Genomic DNA, 21,803 nt, shown 5'->3' with positions numbered 1-21,803 from the left:
AATTGTTTGGGACGCTCAGTGTATTGCATGTGTTTGAGGCAGCCACTCATGTTACTGAGATGTGCATAGTCTCACAGCAAACATGCACAGCATGCATTGGTGTGTTACATGTGTACATAGCCTACACCTCACCTATGACATGCACATTTTGTTAGCAATATTGAATGTAGAACACACTCCCCAGCATGGGTCTGCTGCCTTGCTGTCACACCAGAGGGACCTACAAGGATATGAAACAGTTTGTCAGTGGCAACAACTGTGGCATTACTACTATGGGTTTGCAATCTTACAGTAGCACAATGGTTGACAGTCACAGGCCTACACATCATGTTCCAAATTATCAGTATTGAACAACACCAGGCTGCACATCTTCTAACTACACAGTACACATCTCACATATGCATGATCTGACAATAGAGGTAACAGTAGTCTACAGATATGCCATCTTACCTGCACACTCCATGTGAACTTGCTGGGGGGCTCCTGCCTCCATGATGATGCATGTGTGCTGTTGTTTTTGTTGGCCGGGAGCCCCCAGGCTCAGGAGCAGCTCCTCCACTCTGGTGAGGGGGGGGGGGTGGCAACCCCACCACCTGTGGCAAGCTGTTGCCTACGGACATCAGACGCACACTGCCGGACATATCTAAGTAAATCACTGCAGTGATGTCGTACCTGCTCATAAGTCCGGTTATGAATGCCTATGTCATTTATCCTACAGACAACATCTTGCCACAGCGCAGTCCACTCATACTGGTCCTGGCTGGTTCTTGAAAAAGCAGGGTGTACTGTTGGATGAGACAGTTGGTTAGAATCTCATCCTCTGCACAGCTATAGGCTGGATTGCGATGGTGGGACATGACCCTGGAAGACAATAAAACAATATGTGTGAGCAAGTCATGTGGCACACTTAACATTTTACACTACATATATCACTGAACTGCCATAAATAGCAAACTATTGTCTGCCAGAGGATATACACTGTCAATACCACATATCAGTGCTCAACCCACAACTGCCTGACAGTGCCTGACACGCTGTATATATTAAAACATTTTCTGCACAGCAACAAAGAGAAACCAGTATGTAAGACTATGCAACAGTACATGGCACACTGTATGCAGTACAATGCACCACCTAGCCACAGGAGGTATATATCAAGCTAATGCATAACAAAATATGTAATCCATTGCAATGATTGTAAAGTCCAGTTACAGTATTACCAGTATACCACACTAGTTGTTGATGGAAATCCCCTGCCTACAATATGTGCACATTCGTGAATATAGGTGGCATACTGCTGTACTAGACTATACATGTTGCTAGATATGCACTTATATGCTGTAACACACATATGACCGAGGGCATGTTACAGGTATACCCACACACACATCAGACATACATACAGGACACAGAGGTATGGCAACCCAGATGAGCTTTACGTGTGTACCATACAGTACTGTGTGTCAGTACTTACAAACCCTTATGCCTGAGGTATGTAATCTGTGAGGACTACAGGGAACACACAAAACAGTGTTTCCAAGCAATGTGGACATACACCATACTGTGCTGTTTAGGCCTACAGCTTCAAGTAGTACTACAGTTCATACAGAGGTTTGATTCACCAGCAGTACCAATGAGCATACATGTGCTGCTTTATCCTCCAATGGTACACCCCAGTTAACACAAAGCGACTACGTCAGACCATATGCCATACTGCTTTTTCTGGCTAGCAATACCATACACATCTTTTGCTGGGATCAGAGCTAGGACACATAATACCATGACAGAAACAGTTTCCCACTAAGCTATCCCACATATACACAACTGTGACACATTCACCAGCATATTCACCATCACACTCAGTCAACCTCACATAGCAATTATTGAAACAAGTACATGTGGGTGTGTATTGGTTCATAGGTAGGTAATAGGCTATTGGCCCTAGGGCCTATAGAAGCCTAGCCAGGTGGTACCCTGGCCTTTGACATCCAAGTAATTTAGTTTAATTTGTCCCTATCAAGCAGAGCCACAAAGGTGATTCCTGGCATGTATTTCCTATCTCCCATCCAATCATAGAGACTATTCATGACGAGTGCTACTGAGGAGCTTTGTTTGCTATTGATAGGTAGTTTGTTCCAGAGTATGGGATGTCTCTGAGATAGGAATCTATCCCTTCAGCATGTTCTGTTTATTGAGGTGACAAGGTTTAGGTCCCTAGAGCGTGTAGCTCGTAGGGATTGTGATCTGTTTACATGGAGCATGTCCAACAGCTCTGGGTTTGACATAGCTTTGTATGTTAGGCAGAGGTCAGCTCTGGGTTGCCGCTATGCGACACAGTCTAGCTGTGGTTTTGTGAGATGGTCTGCATAGGGCATCTGTTTGAGGACAGTATTACTCTTTGTGAGGTATGTCTGTGGCCTTTCCAGTTGCTGTAGATGTCTTGTGAGGTACATACCAGAAGGGGCATTGTACTCTATAATGGGTTTTGTGAGTGATGAGTAGAGGGAACACTGACCTCTTTTTCCCTGGATGACACTGCTTTTGCGATGAGGTGTGCCATGTAGACGGATTACATGACTAGTGTGGCACTGTGATTATCAAGGGGGAAACTACTGTCCACCTGTGTCCCATTGTCTCTTATCACACTTTTGGTGTTAAGTCGACTACCACCTATGTGGTAGTTCATGGGTACAGAGTTTTTAGCAAAAGGGATACCAATGAATTTCAGACATTGAGCTTGAGGCCATGGCTTTGTCACCAGGCATCTGCCACAGTAAATATGACTCTGTCTCTCCCTCTCTCTCTATATATATATATATATACATCTATATATATATATATATATATATATATATATATATATATGTATCTCTCTCTCTCTCTCTATAGATATATATATATATATATATATATATATATATATATATATATATATATATATATACATACACATACATACAAACATCCTTTGGTGTACATATAAACCAGCGAAACAAAAAAGGTTCCAAATAACAAGGAGAGAAATGCCAGCAAGTAGACCTGAACGCTTACTTTTAATCAAAGGCACAAGTACAACCAGCGTTTTCGCCACCATAAACAGGAAGCTTCATCAGAGGTACAAAAAAGCGCGAGAGTGCGCTTTAAATAACAACTTTAAATCCAATTATAATAATGAATCAGTGTAAAACATGTGCTAAACATACATAAGTTAGACATATAATAAAAGCAAATAGCTATACAATAAAAGTTACATCTATGCATACAGCAGGCGATACATTGACAAAACAGTAAAAACTCATTCTTTTAAGCATTCTTCAGATGTTAAAGGTATATGTACAACAAACCACTAAAAAGCTCTAAAAGAGCGGTTTGTACCTTTTGTACCACACAACTAAAAGAAATAGTATAATGTATCTACCTATTAGGCAGTCGCAATAACTTTTAGTAAAAAACTACCTAAACTAACCTAAACCTAAAAAGAACAGGACTTAGATCAGATGTATGTGTAAGCAAAAAGCTTACCCTAATGTATTTGTAATAAAAATAACTAATGGAGATATACACAAGTGGTAAACATATTGGTAAAAAAAATCCTTTGGTGTACATATAGATATACATATAGGGACATATACAGTCTACCTTTCCTGGGGGGAATCTCAAGTTATGCAAAGTATGTGAGGTATACAGTTATGTAATGATATTGCACAGTTTTGTGCGAAATGCATTGAAGATGTTCTCAGCCCATGTGGCTTTAGCAGGCCTCACTGGCTGCAACACTGCAAACCTAACAATCACACCCACAGCTTTTAACCACCACATCTCATATACCAGCACTGTATGCTGTCTTGTTTGTCACACACTACTACCTACATACAGATATGCACATAACAACCTTCACCAACATATATATGACCTCCCTTCAGAAACAGTTGCAGTATGTCCCTTGCTCTGTGGACATATACAGATGATAATATATCTGACACAGATATATCTCTCCAAATGTGTGTGCCATACACACACAAGGTCCATACTGTTGTAAGTCCCTGGACCGCATGACTGACTTGTTGGGCCTTGCTGCAACATGAACAGGTGTCATGTGTGAGCACACAGTAATATTACAGGGTGTATACATAGCTGCAAATGCTAGATTACCATACTAGCCTGGTACAGCAGTTGCCAATGCTAAGCTACACATTGATATGGCTATCATGCATGTGTTACTCTGTCACATCCATGGTTATATAGCTGTATGTGCTACTCCCCCAAACAGCCATTGTCCACACTACTGTACAGAACACAGATAACATGGTTCAGATGTTTGATATTTAATGCTGAGCTACATATATCACAGTTATGTCCCACTACACACAGCTACACACTGATTTGTCCATGGCAGTAGTTATGCAGGGCATCTGTGCATAGATACGTACTGCTGCCACATTTTGATGTTTCAAAGTATGTAGAGTAGTCTTCAAATACATCTACTACATGCCAGTAAATACCTATCTGTTACATACCTTTCCTTTGCATGAGTTCATAGTTTTCAGTTTGCTGTATCTTTGGCTTTATTTAAATCTTTTCTTTTTTTTTATGTATTTTTTTTTATTTATTGGTTTATTTTAATTTTTTTACCCGCTGGTGTGGGTGGGGGTGTGTGTCTCTCACTCTGTCTCTGTCTCTGTCTCTATGTCTCTCTCTCTCAGCATCTGCAATGGGATGATTGCATGTGTGGCCAGCAAGTACAGCCTGCTTTTATAGGTATCTGCACATGTGCATGTGATGGCCTCTGCACCAATTGGTGACCACCATTTGGTAATTGCATGCAGCCTGCTGTGTGGTAATTGCAGTACTCACTGTCATAGCAACCCAATGCTATAAATTGCTATGTCAGGTAGGCATAGCCCTTTCAGCTTTCCAAAGTTGGGCCCATGATTGTTTGCTGTGGACACCATTGTGTAAGTCAGAAGGTTGGTATAGTTCTTATATCTGAAGCTAGGAGTGTAGCCAGTGATTTAAATGTTGTACTCAGACCTGAATGTTGCCACTTCCACTACACAGTTGTCAGTGTAGAATTGTACTCACCCCTACAAATGCTAACACAAGATACATGTGAGTACGTAGTTTCTTTTCTACTTATACAATTCACTGCCATACAAAAGTAGTTTTTGAGATGTATGCATTTGGCACATCAACTGTTTGTGAACTGCTATACTGTGAATATTAATTTACTCACTTTTGAACAGTTTGTGCTTTTTTAGTGTTGAAATTAGCACAGGCTGCTCAAGAAAAATGGACAGATTTCAGTACTGAGTATGCCTACCTACATCTTTGGTAGACGCTGAGCACACAGGTTTATTGTACATTTGGGTAAGGGTGCAGAAGGACAGAGAGTATTATGTATTAATGTGTGAACTTTATCTTGCTGGACTTAAATGATTGCTGTGTACCTGTTAGTATACCAAGGCAAGTAGTCTGTCTGGGTAGCTCCCAACTGTGGACCTAGCCAGATGGTAGCCAGTGGTTATCCTGTTATTCTTTGTGCACCACACCGGTCTTTTCAGCACTGGAACAATGGCATTGTCACAGTTGGTTGCTACCAGTACATGGCTACATCCCTTGGTATTTCAGTGTTGTACTCCTACATAAGGGTATGCTTGTGGAACTCCTTCCAAAGCTATTTGCACAGTGTGTAACAGCAGATTAGCTGATATTCCTGTGTGTTTCTGCCTCTGCCTGGACTTTCAAACACTCAGGTACATATTTGAACAGACTCAGGGAAAAGTAGGTAGAAGTGAGGTACATCTTTACAATATTAGGGACATTAGGTTGTGACTTTGAGAGAACCAGAGCATATGGATTAATACACATTTCCTGAAGTACAAGCAGTGTCTAACTCTTACTTATTGTCATTATTCATTAAGTGTAATTCACCATCTTTCTGCCTAACATCAGTAGCTTTCAGAGGGATTCAGAGGGACAAAGCTAAAACCTGTCTCAAAATCAAGGACATGCCTGTAAATTAGTCACAGTTGGGAAGTATGGCCTCTGCCCTAATCAGATATGCTAGTGTTTGTCCTGTTATGATACTGTGTGGGAGTTGTAAAGTGCTGCTGTAACATTATTTCCTGTTAGAATGGCTGGTTCTGTTTTCACAGTCATGTAGTGCAATTCCACAAGAACTGCTGGCAAAGATCCAAAGAAAAGGATTTGTGTTATGGCATTTCTATTTGTCCTTTACATTCACTCATTCTGATGCATGACATATTGATTTCAGCACCAGTTTGTTGTTTGTTTACCATGGCTCAGTGGTACTTTACGCAGTCTAGTGTGTACAAGGTCTGGGGTTCAAGACTGACAGAGGTATTTTATTTTGCTGCTGAGCAGAACAAGGGCCCTGACATACAGAGTGACTAAGGCACTTTTAAGCAGTTGTAAGCAGGTTTGCGTGGGTTTGCCCGAATGTTAGCTAAGTGCACACAAGCGTACACAGACGCACACTCGCGCAAACCAGCTAACAACTGCTTAAAAGTGCTTACACCCATTAACCCCCGTGCTCATTTCTTTGAAAAAAAAGAAAATGGGGAGATAGGAAAGTGGTGAAAATGGGGTACAAAGAGGGAAAGACAGTAGGGAAAACAGCTCAGGATGTGCAGGACGGGTGTAGGGAAGACCCATAGTTGCCCATTTCTTTTAGAGCAACTGCTGTGCATATGCAATAATTTTGGAGTGAAATATGAAACCTTCAACCCCTGTAAGAGGAGTGAGGACAACAAAGTGTGCTGTACTGCCAATTAAATATGAGTTTGTGTCCAGCGGACATGTGTGCAAAATGGGCAGCTACGTATGGGGTGTAATTTTTTTTTGGGAGCAGAATGCCCTTTTTTTTTCAGGTGAGAGTGGAATGTGGGGTAGGGGTAGTAGTATATTTGGGGAGGTAGGTTGGGGAGGTACACAGACAAGACAAACAAGATGCATACTGGGACGGAGTATGACACATGTGGTGGGTGAACACCATTGACGGGGAAGGATGTTTGGAAATCGCAAGCCCATGAGCCCACAGATGGCAACAGTGGAACTGAGATCCCCACCCATGGGCAGTCACCACTGCACTTTCACAGCCCAGAGGGTGGCTGTGCTGGGGGCTGCATAGGTGGGGCAGGCTCAGCCCGGACCATTCAGAGCATGATAGGTGGCCCTCCTCCACCCACGCTTGCATGGAGGGGACAAGCCCCATCCCCTGCAGTGCTTCCACCTGAAGGTGGCATAGGGCCAATGGAGGAGGAGGTCCCAGGCTAAGCACCGGACCTGCTGGTGCCAGGTGCTATCACCAGCTGAGGTGGCATGGTGGGTCCGCTGGGACCGGCCTTCCCATACGTTCTATGTTTAGGAGGATTTAATGAAAATATGGGTTAGTAACAGTCAACAGCATTCCCAATTAGTTATAACAGCATGCAGAAGTGGTCCCATTAACCCAACACACCAGAGTTCCAACAGTTGAACAGCAAGCATGACACATGCATATATGGGACAACAGTGGACATTGCAACAGCATGCAGGTTTAGTTGATGGCAACAGGCCACCAATATTGTGGTATTTGAACAGGGCACATGCATCAAAATAAATGCAGATATTTATAAACCAATAGGACATATGTCCCAACAAATGTTTTGAGATAACACATACCCATTGAGGTGTGGAATTGCATTTTTTATGCACATACAGTAGGGTGGAAAATGATAGCTCCATTAACAACTTATATATCCTTCTAGTTTACACTACATTCCTTTTGACTGCAGTTATATGTCCCCTACATGTATTATTACACTACACAATTGTCCTTAGATCGTGAAATGGGTCTTGCTAGATCTTTATATTCATGTGCTGTATCTGACATACAAACTGTCTGGGATGCAGATGTTACTGCTACATATTTTGTGAATTGCTCAGACACACTACTGCTGAGATGGTACACTGACAGCTCTACTTTCATATACTTATCTAGATATGTGTAGGTGAAATTATCAGTTATATGTTAACAGATCCTTACATTTCTGCCAGCACAATGACATTTCTGGGGAACACAATACCAAGTTACTCATGAACCAACAGTTGTGGACTGTGAATATGCTTAAAAGCTACTGGCACTCCCTTCATCCACTTTATATGGGCCTACCCAACTGTGTGTTAACAGCACTTAATACAACAGTACTATTTCTATAATGCAAGAGTACAACAACATATCAAAGAAAATGACACAGACACACTCCAGGAATTATACCTTTATTAAAGACTTAAAACACTTTTCTAGAGGCTCTCTCATTTATTTTATATGACAGTACATGCAGAATAATTATTAGAGAATTATTATACCTTTATTTATTGTGTTTAAACACATTTTTCAGGCTCTCTCATTTATTTTACGTAACAGTACATGCAGAATACTTACATGCAGAATACTTACTAACCTGCCTGCTACCACAGCCTTAGCAGCCTATCTGCATAGGCTTGCTGATTCACAGCACGGACACCTGCAGCTGTGAAATAATTGAAGTGATATTGAGACATACCTATCCATAGTATACACTTGAATAGCAATTCTTACATAATTAATTCCATGGCTACTTAGTAGTGGGGCATTGGGCATCCCACGGGCCTCCTGGATCCACTGGTCCAGTTGATCCACCTTACTTCTTCTCATGTCTGCATGGTGGTGTCTGACCTGCTCACCAATCGGAGGGACGCCTGTGGCACTGGTGAGTTCATGAGCTAGACCGTCCCAGGCTTCCGCTTTGTATTGGGTGCCCTGGTACTGGCCCTACAGGAGTCTATCCTCATGATGGTGGACAAGGAACCAAACCATTACTTTAGTCTCCTCAATGCCCCAACGTTGCACTCGATAACAAGAGTCCTCTCCAGCACCAGCCATTGCTGCCTGCAGATGGGAGCTACAACCAGTTATGGCAAGTATTCCTGCCTATGGAGCTTAAATATGCATAATTTCCCACACTTATTTGTATTTGGCCAGTTTTGAAAAAAACGCAGCTGAGGGTACATCTGCTTAGCAATGGGTAAACTTCCATTGATATGTATGTGTGTGTGGAAAGTGCATACTTATGAAAATCTGTCATGGCTTAGTGGTTCAGTCCTGTGATTATGGTGCACAGTATCCCGGGTTCGAGGCCTGGCATTACTTTTTATTTCACTACTGGCCAGACCGGCAAGGAGGTGTGGCTATGTTTTACTGACTTTGCTCTACGTTGCCCGATGTTGCTCGACGTTGCTCTACATTGCCCGATGTTGCTCTGCGTTGCCCGATGTTGCTCTATGTTGTGCTGGTTGGCGCGGTGCGCAGCTCCGTGCAAAGCTATTGCACTAGTTAAAGCAGTGCTAAGCTATGAGCAATTGTACTGACATGTGCTTAATACTGGTAAACTTTGCTTAGCAGTCCTTCACATTGCTTAAGATACATTACTTATGCATTCATCAGTATGCAAAACCATTTCACTTTCTTATATATATTTAGAATTTTTTCACTACTACATTGGCCATTTCAATGCTTTTTACTATAATTTCAATGATAAATCCCAGGGATTCTTTTCATATACAGATTTCCCAACAGAAAATAAAAAGGAGAGTGGTGGGACTCGAACCGGGAATGCCTCCTCTTTGTGCGAAGGTTCTACCACTAAGCTATTGCTGTTTTTCTTAATTTGCATATAGGTTTCTTATTATTCTCTTCGATGTCTTGACTGCTAACTGTAGCTAAGCAATGGGCAAACCCGCAGAAACACGCGCAAATATGGGCAGCTGTATCGGAAATTTAAAAAAAAAATTTAAAGTTTTGCCTTTTATAATTGTACTGGGGTTTACAATGTAGGGGAGTGTAGTGTTGGCTATGTACACATTTGAGCGGACTCGCTCATGTCAGTTGACATTTCCCTATTGTGAGACTTGCAGGGGCATGGATTTTTGGACTGCTCGGCTGTCTGACACGCCCCCTACACTCGTGCATGTTCCATGTTAGCCTTAGAGTTGAGGCAGCGTGCACTCATTAATATGCATGGGGTGCTGCCGTCTTATTCTTACACTGGCATTTCTGTGTAAGCCTACTCTACTTTTACATGGAGGATTCGTGAATCCTGGGGAATGTGTTTGCATGGATATTGTCATACTATTTTGTCCACTGCAGAAATATAGCAAAGTTTTTTGTACCAACAAATATTTTGTTATTAAAACTATAGCATATTTATGCACATAAAGCTGTAAAAACTGAAAATAAGTACTGGAGCCATAACATAAGGAAGCCAGATCAAAATCAAAAATGTTTAATTGAGAGATGCTTGTGCTATGAGAAAAAAGAAGTGAAGTTATTTCTTTATCTTGGTAATTAGCACCCATTAGAAAATGTTATGGTAGAGACAGTTTTATATTTGCTTGTTTGCTAGTTCATACAACCTTCAGAGGCAATGATTTGATTCTGGAGCTCTTGTATAGCTATCTCTAGACTGACAAAGATCTATATTTTATCTTTGAAAAACAATCTAATTTTATATTGGTAAAAAATGAGCTTTAACTTTTTAGTTGTTTTATCAAGGGCTGCCATTCATTTATAACATATACATTGTCTGTTTGAAAAAAAATCACAGTCATATATAAGTAAACTTTCTTCCAAAGCAGTCTAAGAGTAAGTCCTCTCAGTTCATAGCATTAATAGTTTGCTATGGATGGATGGGAATGTAACAAATAAATGATCACCATTTATGTGTCAGAAATAAAGGTGGAAGGTGCAAGGATCCACAGTGTATCTCAATGCCAAAGGAAATCTCCAGTAAAGGCAGAAGGTCTGCTATGTTTTGAACACTTTTAATTTCTGGTACACCATGGATCTTAATGTTATTAAACCTAAGTCTGTGGTCAAGATGATCTAACCTTTTAAGTAAATGTTGATTGTTTTTAATTAAGAAATGTTATGCTGTATTTCATTCTCCTGTATACGGGCATTTGTCCCTTTTAAGGACTTCATATATAAAACAAAAAGTCTGAGTTGACGTTACGTGAGTGATGACTTTTCCTTTTCATACTGAAAAGCAACAAAGACCTATAAATCTTTTATCTGATTTGCAAGAAATTGACTATCTTGAGCCATAATATGCAAGTCTTCCTCTACAGTTTAATCTCATTAAGTTTGTTGTAGTTGTGTGCATATCTCCATTTAGTGACTTGGTCCTAGATGTACTTAAATATTATTCCAAGGAGAAAATGAAACTCAAACTTATTTTTCCAAAAAAAAAAAAAAAAAGAGTTATTTAATAAAAATAATGAAAATTAACTGTAGAGATGAGGTCAGAACTGAAGCTATTTACCTGATTTAGTTATATTAAAATTCCCTCCAAACTGTTGTTTTTTTCTGTGTTATTTTCAACATATATAATGTTATGTTTCTTTTTTAATTGCTTTTCCACTTCATTTCATTCACATCTCTTTAATTCTATCAGCTGTCAGAAACTTATTTTTTATGCTGGTGGTTGGCAGTCTACTGCATTTTATTTAACTATTTAGGATGTTTTAGAAACAGGCAATATTAATTTCTCTGAAGAGGAAATAAGTAATATTGGTATGAAAACATATACCTGTACTTGCTGATTCAAGTGAAAGGACCTAAACTGGAGAACTGAAACTGGAATCACCTTAGCTTTTTGAGCAAAATGAGACCATGATCAGAGCAACATTATAACATTTATTCTTATTAACTTTAATTATCTTTCATAAAAAAAGATAACATGGGAATGAGCAAATCTCTCTCTCTCTCTCCCCCTCTCACACACTCCCTCTCTCTTGATAAAGAGAGAGATAGATCGATAGAGAGATAAGTTCATCTCAAAAAGTTCCATCACCCAAGTTATGATGACAAATGAATTTTACTACAAAAAAATGAATCAACAAAAAAATACAAAAGGGTTTCACTCGTGAGCATCATTGTGTGAATCAAGTAATTAAAGAAAGGCTATGCTTAAATAATACTTAACACCTATCACAAGTGCATTTCTATCAAATAACAAAGTAATACAGGCAATATGAAAGAGGTAAAATATTTATAGTCAACATATACTTCATACAAAGTAAATATATTTTGTGATTTTTTTTTTTAAAGATGCAAATTCCACTGTATTATAGATTTCCATATATCAGTGTGCTCAGATATAATGAAAAGACTCAGTTTTGTATAAGAAAAAAACATATGTATAGCACAACTGTTGTTATAGAAGAAGAGAAGAGATTCTGAACAATGCCATAAGACCATCTATCGGATTATCAAAGAAAGCACCCAATAAAGCCCACAAATATTTAAAACATTTCATTTAAACCTGCTTTATATACAATACGATATTATAGCATTAACTTTTTCTTTTTAATAAGTAATAATGCCAAAGAGATTTAAGTATCCATCCGGTGTCAGCCTATGCATTCCTATAAAAGTAAAGATAAGTATGCAATGAGTTAACTTGTGTTACTACGGGGAACTTTGACCTTGTTTATATCTTATGTCAATAACATTTAGTGCTATTCTCAGCTTTAATGGTGTAGACATTTGTTTAATATAAAAAAATGAACATGAATAGATAGTCATGCATATTGTCCATTCTGTGCTTCATACTATACTCTGTCTAGTTTCAAAAGTTTTTGCTTTGTTAACCATCATGAAATGTTTGGTTTTGAAATTATGTTTCCAATGTTCATAATCACGTATCTTAAGGGAAGCTACCTAGGAAAGTACTACCCAACAGACACTGTTTGGCATGTTACAACAAAGGTTTCTTAAAACAAAACAGAGTTAGTGTTTTTCATCTTCAAAAGCTGAATTTAAATATATCTGGTAATATAGCGCTTAACTCGACATGCCATTGCTGGATGACACATACTATCTATCTATCTGTCTATCTATCTATCTATCTACACACACACATATATATATATATATATATATATATATATATATATATATATATATATATATATATATATATATCTATGGGCCCCCTTCAGATAATCAAAGTTTTAAAACTTTGAATTTTATACGGCCGAGACCATATGATCAAAGTTTTAAAACTTCGAACGATCTGAACAGAGATCTCTTTACAGTGCGGAATGGGAACTTTTCCCTTTTCCTCGCTGTAGTGCGATCTCGGAGTTGATATATTTAAATAGCAGGGGGGTGTGGCGGGTATTCTGCAAAAATATCCAGGAACATTTTTTTTTTTGTTTTTCTTTTTCTTTCAGGTGTTCAAAGTTTTGAAACTTCGATCATATGGTCCTGACGATATGAAATTCGAAGTTTTAAAACTTTGATCATCTGAAGTAAACCCATATATATATATATATATATATATATATATATATATATATATATATATATTGTTTTTATGAATTTATACACACACACACACACACACATATATATATATATATATATATATATATATATATATATATATATATATATATATATAGGATTACCTAAGCAAACAGAGAACACTCAAAACAATCTAACCAAAAAGGATTCATCCTTTAAGATCAAATCATAAAATAATGAAAAATAAAAAAAGAACAGCAGCTCTGCACTCTCCATACCATTTGTTTATTATATATGCCATCTCCTATATTACAAAACAGTAGAGACGTTCCCAGACCCTGCTGTATTGTGATTTTGTACACAGAGTAGTCAGCATCCAACAAAACAGAGAGAAAAGAAAATCTGCTCTTAATTAAATGTGTATTTACACACACACACACACACACACACACACACACACACACACATATAAATATATATATATATATATATATATATATATATATATATATATATATATACATATATATACATGTGTGTGTGTGTGTGTGTGTGTGTATTTGTGGGTGTGGAGATAGATATTATATACACATATAAGAAACGGGGAGGTCTGTAATCCTGCAATAATCACTTCAACCCCAACACCAAGTGCTATATTGTGAGTACTTTTTGTACCCTTACATGATGTGTATGTCTTATGCCACGGTGGTACGGTGGTAGCATTGTTACCTCACAGCAAGAGGTTCTCCCTTTCGATTCTTGGCTTGGCTCGGGAGTGCCTTCGGTGTGGAGTCTGCATGTCCTCCCCGTGGCTGGTAGCGTTCGAAAGACATGCGTGCATAAATGAGCATGCCTTCATTGAAGGTTGGGCTTCAAGCTGTCACCTCGGCATTTTGTAAAAAATCTACTGCCAATCATTAGCAGACCGGAGTTCCGCTGTGGCGACCCCTTAGCGGGAAAAAGCCGAAAGACAAGCAAACAACATGATGTGTATGTCTTACAACACAGACTTTTCCGATACAGCTCATTCTATATAAAGGTCATAGAAAGTTATAATATCCAAACTACAGATTCCAGTAGAGCAGACAGAAGAGCATAACTCCTCTAATGTCAACAATTATGGAGTACTGATTGATAGAGTGTACTAAAATACCTGTAGAGCTGGAAAGACCAATTTGTAAGCATCTACTTGTAAGAAATGTGAAAAGCCATGAACTGTGTAAAATGAGCTTTTCATCAAAAGTGGAAGAAAAAAGCTTTTATTTCAATTATACTGAAATATTTTCAGTTGCACTTACAGCTACCTGTGAATATATCATTATTATATGTTGTTCTTTTCTACATTTTTCTGTGTTTTAGCCATAAAATTATCTGTTTGCATTTTTAGTCTGTTCTGGAACCTTAGACTTTTAGTTTCTTTTGCAGTTTTGGCAGAATTTTGAATTACTGCTAGACCCGAGCATCATTTATACATTATACTGCACTTCCATTTCCGTAAGTTGAATTTCTTGAAAAGCTAGCCCTTTTTATTTTAAACTCGGTCTGTGACCTTAATCTTGAAGTTTCATTTACAGTTATGGAAGAATTGTGAACTATTGCTGGATCTTGGCCTCATTTAGTCATTTATTACTGCATTTTCAATAAATAGTGTTTTTGTAAGTTTCTGGATAGTCTGGTGACTTGGACTGTAGTGGGAGTTTAATAGTGGCAGTATTGTAATTTTATTGCAGGAGCTGAACTTTTGTGCTTCTACAGATTCCAGTTTTGCTGCTAGAGTCTTATATTCTGCTTATCATTTGCATGCTTTAGGTTGCATTCTAGTGCCTTTCTGTTTATTGCATTACTGTTTTCCACTGTTCTTGCATCTGCCCCAGGTCCCACTAATACACTGCCTCTATAAATTTGGAGTGTGGCTTTTGGATCATTCCCAGAGCTCGGCAATGCTTGGCATCCTTACCTGTGTACTCAAAATATTTTTTGCTGTATTTTGTGCTGTCCATGCTGAGATAAGTACTTTTACTTGAACAATTGCACATCTTTAAGTTATTTATGTCTACTACTGTTTTATTGAATTATTCATTGCAAGTATTTTAAGACTGTAAAACACATTTGTTTTCCACTGTCCTTGTCACTGGCTTAATTCCTTGAATATTGGCATAAAGTATTGTTTTATCTAGTTGTTGAATTGGATTCTGTTAGCTTTTCACTTTTGTCAGTAACACAGACACTACATCCACCACACATAGTATGCACCCAGTGTATAGATTAACATATGCTGATTCACTATAAACAATCTTCTTAAACCCCAAAGACCACACATACACTCAAACCACATCAGTTATCTTATACTCAGCAAACCCAAAAGCATTTTACTGAAACAACAACCAAACACAGACATACAACCACACCCCATGGAGGCTCAACCACAAAGCCAATAAGACAAGCTGATTCACTACTCACACCTCTAGTCAGTCATAGAACACTCAATTGTGAGACATACAGATGCCCCACTCACCAGGCTGAACAAAGAGAAAATCACAGTCAGTTGCCTGTTAGGGGTAAAGATCCACCAACTATCTTACACACTTAGGTCATTGCTCCACAAGTACCACTATGACTTAGTCTTAGTCCATTTGGGTATAAATGACCTGAAATGTACATACCTGTACTATATGAGGAGAGAGACATTAGGGGACTATGTGTCCCTGGCTGGTATAAGCTTAGCACTGAGCAGCATTCCATCTTCACCATGAATGATGCCACTATAAGAAGAGAAAATGATTGACTTTAATAATTGGTTTAGCTTCTGGTGTCATTCAAATGTGGTACAGTATTTGTCAGAAGGGAGGATATGGCCAACAGATCAATGTGCTTTGCCAAGGATAGTCTGCACTTATCCTTGCTAGGCTTTCAAATATTGGCTAAAACATTGTCATCTCGCATAGTGCCTTTTTAGACAATGCCAAACTTACAGACATAGCAAAACCAACCCAAAGGAACCTAAAGTTATTACTGCTCAATGCCAGGAGCCTAAGCAAGAAACTCCACTTCCCTCCAAGGTGTCCAGACCATGAAGAATGCAGACAGCTTTGTAGTTACAGACATGGTTTAAAGCCACTGAGAACAACCCAGCAGTACAGGGATACAATGTCTTCCACATGTTTAGACCAGCTACTGTCCTGGCAAGGATTAAAGGTGAAGGTGTCTTGATCTACATCAAAACAAACATACTTCAATGTTGGTCAAAGATGATGATGCACTTGACTTTCTCCATGTCCAAATTAGCAAAGGTAGAGTCCCATATCCTTCCATGCTATAGATCACAATCTATGATAAATGAAAGTCATAGCTCATACTTATTCATACTGGAGACTTAACATTCAACCCCATAACATATTCATGGAGGAATTTAACTGCCTCTCTATAAAGTGGGGGTCTTGCATGACCCATATTTGTAGGCCCAGAGGTTCCTGGACTGTGTAAACACAAAAACCCTGGAACAGTAAGTCCTCTTGCCTTCTAGGGGTACAAACATACAGGAAATGGTACTCACAAATATTGGAGAACACTGCACCCACCTGCATTGTAGCTTGATGTCTGATAAGGTAAGACCATAAAGCTGCCTCCTTCGAAATAAAAAAAATCAGTACTGTGACTCCAGCAAATCCTGTAACATTGAGGGACTACATTAAGGCAAACTACATATTATTAAGTCATTACCTGACAAAATTTCAAGACACTCCAAACCTGGACAGCATAGCTGCCCCTGCAGATTTGTATACAAAAGCCCTGCATAATCATGTTAATAGAGGCATAGAGACAGCTGTCCCTTCCAAAACTAGACCAGAAGAAACTCAGAAAACAAACCACTCAGATGGAATCCAAGCATAAAAAGATTTTACAACTAAAGGAAAATGTCATAGTCTAAATTAGGAAGTACAGTGCCGAGCAGGATATAAACTCTTTCATCAGGCTAAACAAACAACAAAGAGGGCAAATTAAGTCTACCAAAGATAAGTCTTAGGTATAGACAGCCTTTCAGGCCAAGGAAAATCACAAGACTTTCTTTAACTATGCCCAAAGCCTCAAAGGTGGTTCACAACAGTGTGCAGAACTGATTGTTAATGAAGTCACTATGTAGAAAATCAGCCAGCTGACAATTCAGCTTCAGTTTTAATTAGGGTAACCACCTGTCCCACTTTGTGAGGGACAGTCCCTCTTTGGGCAGTTGTGTCCTGCAAAAAATTTGAAAAAATGGCTAATGTCCTGAGATTTTAGGACAAAAATGTCTCCTATATTTTCTTTAATAGCTGCATAAAAGTTATTTTCTATCTGAAACACCTAAATGTTATAAGAAACAGAATAAGCAATTCAAATTTTACAAGAATAAGCTTTTATTCTGGCAAACAAGTCAAGTTTTGTCCTTTGTACTGGCCATGAGTATATTTTGCCCTGCAAAATTTAAAGTTTCTACAAAAAAAGTCCCATTTTGGGCATTTGAAAAGGTGGCAACCCTAGTTTTAATCTCTCTTCTCCCAGCTATGATCCATGTAATACAAACAAACATAGCCCCAACTAACACTAGGAAGTAGGTCCTAAATGCACTCTCTAAAATTAAGAACGCAACAATAGTGGGCTCCAGTAATACCCCAGGATGCCACAGAAATAGCCGGAAACATGACCTATCTGGATCTCTGGAGTCACTCTTTTACCATAGCCTCTACAAAGACTTTGCACCACATGAATTGAGGATTGCAAAGGATGTGTTTATATCATGTTGTCAAACTTTTAAAAGGTTGACACCATATGATAGAACTTTTAAAAGTTTGAACATTTCAACGGAGATCTCCGTACAGTGTGGAATGGGAAGATTTCCCTTTCTGCACTGTAGTTCAATCTCAGAATTGGTATATTTAAAGAGCGGGATGTAGTTTATCCTAGTTTTGAACAAGAACACCCTCTATACATCAACAGATTTTAGATAGGAAGTCTTTCAGAGTAGTTTTGAAAGTTGGGAGGGAGGGTATTGACCTGATGGATAAAGGCAAGGAGTTCCAGGCCTTAGCAACCTAGTACCAGCAGATCTGATAGGTTAGTAGACAGACAGGAGTTTTTGGTCACTGGATTGCAATGACCAACTGGGAACATAGTTCTGTAGAATGTTTTGAGTGCTGGAAAGGCAGATAGATGCTGGATAATTTTATAGGTGGCAAGAACCTGTGTATATGTTAGATGATGGGGCAGTTCTAAACAATTTAGGATTTTTAGTGCCATAAAGAGGTGGGTACTAAACGCGGGATTTGCTGCAAATTTAGTAACTTTGTTATAGCATCGTTCAAGTTTTAATTTTTGTGAAGCCTGGAGGTTAGTGAGGATTGGAGCACAATAAAGGAATGTGGAGTGGAGATAAGTAGTGGCAAATGTATTGTGTTGGTGAGACTGTTTTTGGCTCTGTAAAGAATCCCTTGTTTTTGATGAGTTTTTCTTATGCAATTTTGTATATGCAGATCAAATATAAGATTATCATCCACTATCAGCCCTAATAATTTGCTATAAGAAGTAACTTAAATGGCTGTATTATCAATAAAGAGGGCTTTAAATTTTGTTTTTTTTTCACGAGAGAGGGATTTGTGGAAAAAAAATAGTAGTTTGGTCTTTTTTGGTTAAACATGAGTTGCGAGTTAAGAAGCCAGTTTTACTGTTTTTTAAAGCTTCCTGAGTAAATTTTTGGAGATGTACCATGTTGTCAGATGTGCAATTGAGAGTAGAATCATCTGCATATTGTATTAGGGTGGCCTGCTGTGTGGATCTGTAGAGGGTGTTGGTGAAAATATTAAATAGGAGAGGACCAAAGATAGAGCCTTGTGGTACACCGGTGGTGAATGGGAGGTAACGAGAGAGAGCATGGACTGCCATTTTACTAACTGATACCTATTAGACAGGTAGCATTTGAACCACAGAAGGATTGGCTGAGAGAGGCCTAGTGAGGGCATTTGAAGTAGAAGTTTGCTGTGACAAACTGTGTTGAAGGCTTTAGACAAGTCTAGAAATAAGGAAGAGACTAGCTTGCCTTTATTTCTAGCTTTATTATCAGTATATCTATAGGTTAGAAGGGCAGTACTAGTATTATGGGAAGGATGTAAACCATGCTGTGTAGGAAACAGGAGGTCTTCCTGCTGGGGATAGTATAGCAATTGTTTTTGAATACATCTTTCAAGCATTTTGGTAAGGGGATATAATATTGCTATAGGTCTAAGATTATTCTGTTGAATTTCCTCCTTTGTGCAGAGGGATGATGTGTGACTTTTCCCAGACAGAGAGAACGTGGGATTCCTGGATTGACCTATTTATTAGGAATCTGACATGATAGGCATTGCTATTGGCTGCTGTTTTTAGGTACTTGCTTGGAAGGTCATAAGCTGAAGAAGTGTATGATTTAATTTTGTTTAACAGTAGTTTTGTATAGGATATTGGCACAGATCTGAAAGTGAAAGAGGATGTGGAGATATGTGGTTGTTGGACAGAGTTAGGATTAGATGTTGAGTAATCTGTGGTTAGAGATGCTATACTATGTATAAAACAGGAGTTGAAATGTATTGCAGTTTCAAGTGGTGAGTTATCTGGAGAGAGATTTAGGTTGAATTTTTGGCCAGGATGTAAGATTTCTTTAATGGATGTCCAGACCTTTTTAAGGTTTGGGTTGAATATTTGGTCAGGATGTAAGACGTCTTTAACTAGACTGCAGTGGTGGTGCTGTGGTAGCATTGTCGCCTCACAGTTAGACGTTGCCCGTTCGATTCTCAGTTTAAGCGTCTTCTGTGTAGCGACATGCGTGAATGGACGTTCCTTCATTGAAGGTTGTGCGTTAGGCCTTGCAAGCCATCTCGTAAAAATCTACTGCCAATCATTAGCGGACCTGAGTTCCGCTGTGGGGACCCCTAAGCGGGAAAAGCCAAAAGACACAACATGTAAGACGTCTTTAACTGAAGTCCAAATTTGTTTAGGGTTGTGTTTAGTATTACTCTGAAAGGTATTATGTTATAGTTTTTTTTTAATTCATTTATTTGCTTTTTAGTTTGATTGCAAAACATTCAGTAGTTTTCAAGATATTGACGTCTTTTGTATTTTTACCATTCTTTCTATGATTTTCTGTATCCTGCATTAGCATTCTATTATTGGACAACAAAATTGCATTATTTGTGTTCAGTTTCTTCCTTCAAGGAGGTTTAAGGCTATTTACGATATTTAGAAAAGTTGTATTGAATTCATTTACAGCATTGTTTAAGGGGAGGACTTTTATGAAGTTCCAGTTAATAGAAGATAGTGTAGTAATGAACTTTCTGGGTTAAACTTGGAAAAGTTGTGTGTTGTTTTATAAATATGCAGTTTAACTGAATGTGTTAGATGTCTGGTCATGTAGATTGGGAAATGATCACTGAGATAGTCTGACATTGTACCTGTGATAAGAGTATTTGCTCGGGTGTGATACTAGGATCCAGTCTAATAGGAAAGTTGATGTCTTGCTATAGTACGTGGGGCTATTAATTAGTTGTACAAAACCATTTAAGTTCATGTTAGATGTGGGGGAGTTAAAGTTTATGTCCAACCAATTGACATTCACATCACCTTGTAGTATTTTTTCTTGTGGAAATGTTATGGATATTCAATGCAGGATGTCTTACAGCATAGCTGTATTGTCACACAAAGGATATAAAGGACAGTAATACATGTTTGTTTATAATTGTTTACTTTGAGGAAAGCAATAAGAAGTTCTGCTGAACTGAATTTTAGTGTTGATTTACTATAAAGGGAAATATGGTAGGTGCTGGAAAATATTAAAGCAATTTCACCACCTTTCCTCTTTATATGGTCATTGTTGATGTTGTTGTAACTTGGAGCTATAATTCTGGAGTCGTTTATGTTGGGTTTACACCAAGTTTCAGTTACAGCAAGAATGTTAGGTTTACGTTGAGTAATCCAAGCATGTAATTCAGCAGTTTTATTTCTTATGCTTCTAACATTTATTGCAGCACAAACTAGATCACCGGGGTTGGGGACTGGCTGTTGTTGGGTTACAGAAGTGTGTGGGAGAGAATTTTCTTTTTGTTCATTGTGATAGGTAGGGCCAGGATTAGGGTGTATATCTCCTCCTAGAAGGATTTCAGTATATTGGGGAATTATGCATACTTATTTTCTTGGAGATGATTCTTGCACTTAATTTTGTTTTGGTTTGAGTTGAAGTGCAGTTAATCAGCTTATATATGGAATAAAGGCGAGGGGCAATATTAAATAGGCTTGGTACAATGTGTGGAGAGTGTAAAGAGGAAGTATGGATAGGTGGTTGGGACAATGCTGGAGAGATGTTAAGAGATATCACTGAGTCATGTTAGGATGAAAGATAGCACATTAGGAGGAGAAGAATAGAGGATAAGCTGAACAGTAGCATAACTAA

This window comes from Protopterus annectens, chromosome 7.part0 (assembly GCF_019279795.1).
Source record: "Protopterus annectens isolate FY-2018-M chromosome 7.part0, PAN1.0, whole genome shotgun sequence".
Taxonomy (NCBI): domain Eukaryota; kingdom Metazoa; phylum Chordata; order Ceratodontiformes; family Protopteridae; genus Protopterus; species Protopterus annectens.
This window is presented reverse-complemented; position numbering follows the sequence as displayed.